The 3,211-nt window shown below is 32.4% G+C and overlaps 1 non-coding gene across 1 annotated transcript; it reads right to left on the bottom strand.

The window, feature by feature from the left end:
- Positions 1-2,243: 2,243 nt before the first annotated feature.
- Positions 2,244-2,347, bottom strand: LOC112793491 (small nucleolar RNA R71). The gene has a single exon (XR_003198178.1). It is a non-coding gene; the product is annotated as a small nucleolar RNA R71 (small nucleolar RNA).
- Positions 2,348-3,211: the final 864 nt, after the last annotated feature.

The following is a 3,211-nucleotide window of genomic DNA, read 5'->3' as shown; positions in this document are numbered from 1 at the left end:
TTCAAAAGGTTTTCAAAAAAATTTATATTTTTTTCAAAATTTCTCACCTGTTTTCGAAAATTCTTCAAAATTTTTAAGAATGAATTCTAGAGTTTCATGGTAACATGTTAAAGCCTGGCTGGCTGTAAAGCCATATCCAAATCCTTTTGGATTGAGGCTTCCACTGGTCAACATAAAGGGTATGAATATGGAGTTGGATGAAGTATCAACTGTTGCATGCCTGATTTATATCTTAAAGTTGGCTGGCTATTAAGCCATGCCCAATCCTAGAATTCTTATTAAAAATTTTGAATTTCTTATTTTCTTTTTCCTATATGTTTTTCGAAAAAATCAAAAGAAAATACAAAAAAAATCATAAAATCATAAAAAAAATCAAAAATATTTTGTGTTTCTTGGTTGAGTCTTGAGTCAACTTTAAGTTTGGTGTCAATTGCATATTCATATTGTTCTTGCATTTATCAAAAATTCATGCATTCATAGTGTTCTTCATGATCTTCAAGTTGTTCTTGGTAAGTCTTCTTGTTTGATCTTGATGTTTTCTTGTTTTGTGTTGTATGATGTTTTTCATGTGCATTTTTGCATTCATATTGTCTAAGCATTAAAGATTTCTAAGTTTGGTGTCTTGCATGTTTTCTTTGCATCAAAAATTTTTCAAAAATATGTTCTTGATGTTCATCATGATCTTCAAAGTGTTCTTGGTGTTCATCTTGACATTCATAGTGTTCTTGCATGCATCATGTGTTTTGATTCATAATTTTCATGTTGTGAGTCATTTTTTATGTTTTTCTCTCTCATAATTAAAAATTCAAAAATCAAAAAAATATCTTTTTCTTTTTTCTTTCAAAATTTCGAAAATTTGGGTTGACATAGTCAAAAAATTTTAAAATTAGTTGTTTCTTGTAAGTCAAGTCAAATTTTCAAATTTTAAAAATCTTATCTTTTCAAAACTTTTTCAAAAATCAAATCTTTTTTATTTTTTATTAATTTTCGAAATTTATTTTTTTAATATATTTTTCAAAAAATTTTTTCTTAATTTTATCTTTATTTTCGAAAATTATATTAACAAGTAATATGATTGATTCAAAAATTTGAAGTTTGTTACTTTCTTGTTAAGAAAGGTTCAATCTTTGAATTCTAGAATCATATCTTTTAGTTTCTTGTTAGTCAAGCAATCAATTTTAATTTTAAAAATTAAATCTTTTTAATCATATCTTTTAATCATATCTTTTATATCATATCTTTTTCAAAATTTTATCTTTTTCAAATATTTGATTTTCAAATTTGTTTCAATTAACTAACTAACTTTTTGTTTGTTTCTTATCTTTTTCAAAACCAACTAACTACTTTTCTCTCTCTAATTTTCGAAAATCACTTCCCTCTTTTTCAAAATTTTCTTAATTAATTAATTATTTTAAATTTTAATTTTAATTTTATTTCTTATCTTAATTCTCGAAAATCATTAACTCCTTTTCAAAAATTATTTTCGAAAATTTCTCCCTCTCTCATCTTATTCTATTTATTTATTCATTTACTAACACCTCTCTTCACCTCTCTTCATCTCAAATCACTGCCTCTATCCTCACCCTTGTGTTTGGATTATTCATTCTTCTTCACTCTTATTCCCTTTCTTCTTCTACTAACAATAAGGAACCTCTTTACTGTGACATAGAGGATTCCTCTTCTTTTTCTGTTCTCTTCTTTTTCATATGAGCAGGAACAAGAAAAAAGGCATTCTTGTTGAAGCTGATCCAGAACCTGAAAGGACTCTGAAGAGGGAACTAACAGAAGCTAAATTACAACAATCTAGAGACAACCTTGCTAAAATTTTTGAACAAGAAAAGGAGATGGCAGCCGAACCCAACAACAATAATGCAAGAAGGATGCTTTGTGATTATACCACACCTACGTCCAAGTTTGATGGAAGAAGTATCTCAATTCCTGCCATAGGAGCAAACAATTTTGAGCTGAAACCTCAATTAGTTTCTCTAATGCAACAGAACTGCAAGTTTCATGGACTTCCATCAGAAGATCCCTACCAGTTCTTAACTGAGTTCTTGCAGATCTGTGAGACTGTTAAGACTAATGCAGTAGATCCTGAAGTCTATAGGCTCATACTTTTTCCTTTTGCTGTAAGAGATAAAGCTAGAGCATGGTTGGACTCTCAACCTAAAGATAGCCTGGACTCTTGGGATAAGCTGGTCACGGCCTTCTTGGCTAAGTTCTTTCCTCCTCAAAAGCTGAGCAAGCTTAGAGTGGATGTTCAGACCTTTAAACAAAAAGATGGTGAATCCCTCTATGAAGCTTGGGAAAGATACAAGAAGATGACCAAAAGATGTCCTTCTGACATGTTTTTAGAATGGACCATGATAGATATATTTTATTATGGTCTATCTGAGTTCTCTAAGATGTCACTAGACCATTCTGCAGGTGGATCCATTCACCTAAAGAAAACGCCTGCAGAGGCTCAAGAACTTATTGACATGGTTGCAAATAACCAGTTCATGTACACTTCTGAGAGGAATTCCATGAATAATGGGACGCCTCAAAGGAAGGGAGTTCTTGAAATTGATGCTCTGAATGCCATATTGGCTCAGAATAAAATGTTGACTCAGCAAGTCAACATGATTTCTCAAAGTCTGAATGGATGGCAAAATGCATCCAACAGGACTAAAGAGGCATCTTCTGAAGAAGAAGCTTATGATCCTAAGAACCTTGCAATAGCAAAGGTAAATTATATGGGTGAACCTTATGGAAACACCTATAACTCATCATGGAGAAATCATCCAAATTTCTCATGGAAGGATCAACAAAAGCCTCAACAAGGCTTTAATAATGATGGAAGAAATAGGCTCAGCAATATCAAGCCTTATCTATCATCTTCTCAGCAACAGATAGAGAATTCTGAGTAGAGTACCTCTAACTTAGCAAATTTAGTCTCTGATCTGTCTAAGGCCACTTTAAGTTTCATGAGTAAGACAAGGTCCTCTATCAGAAATTTGGAGGCACAAGTGGGCCAGCTGAGTAAGAAAGTCACTGAAACTCCTCCTAGTCAGAAAAGGATCCAAAAAGAGAGTGCAAGGCCATTGACATAATCAATATGGCCGAATGCACAAGGGAGGGGAAGGACGTGAATCCTAGTCAGGAAGACCTCCTGGGACGTCCTCTGAACAAAAAGGAGTTGCAAACTGAGGAACCTAAGGAATCCAAGGCT

The sequence above is a fragment of the Arachis hypogaea genome, chromosome 3, assembly GCF_003086295.3.
Source record: "Arachis hypogaea cultivar Tifrunner chromosome 3, arahy.Tifrunner.gnm2.J5K5, whole genome shotgun sequence".
NCBI classification, from domain to species: Eukaryota; Viridiplantae; Streptophyta; class Magnoliopsida; order Fabales; family Fabaceae; genus Arachis; species Arachis hypogaea.
This window is presented reverse-complemented; position numbering and strand designations above follow the sequence as displayed.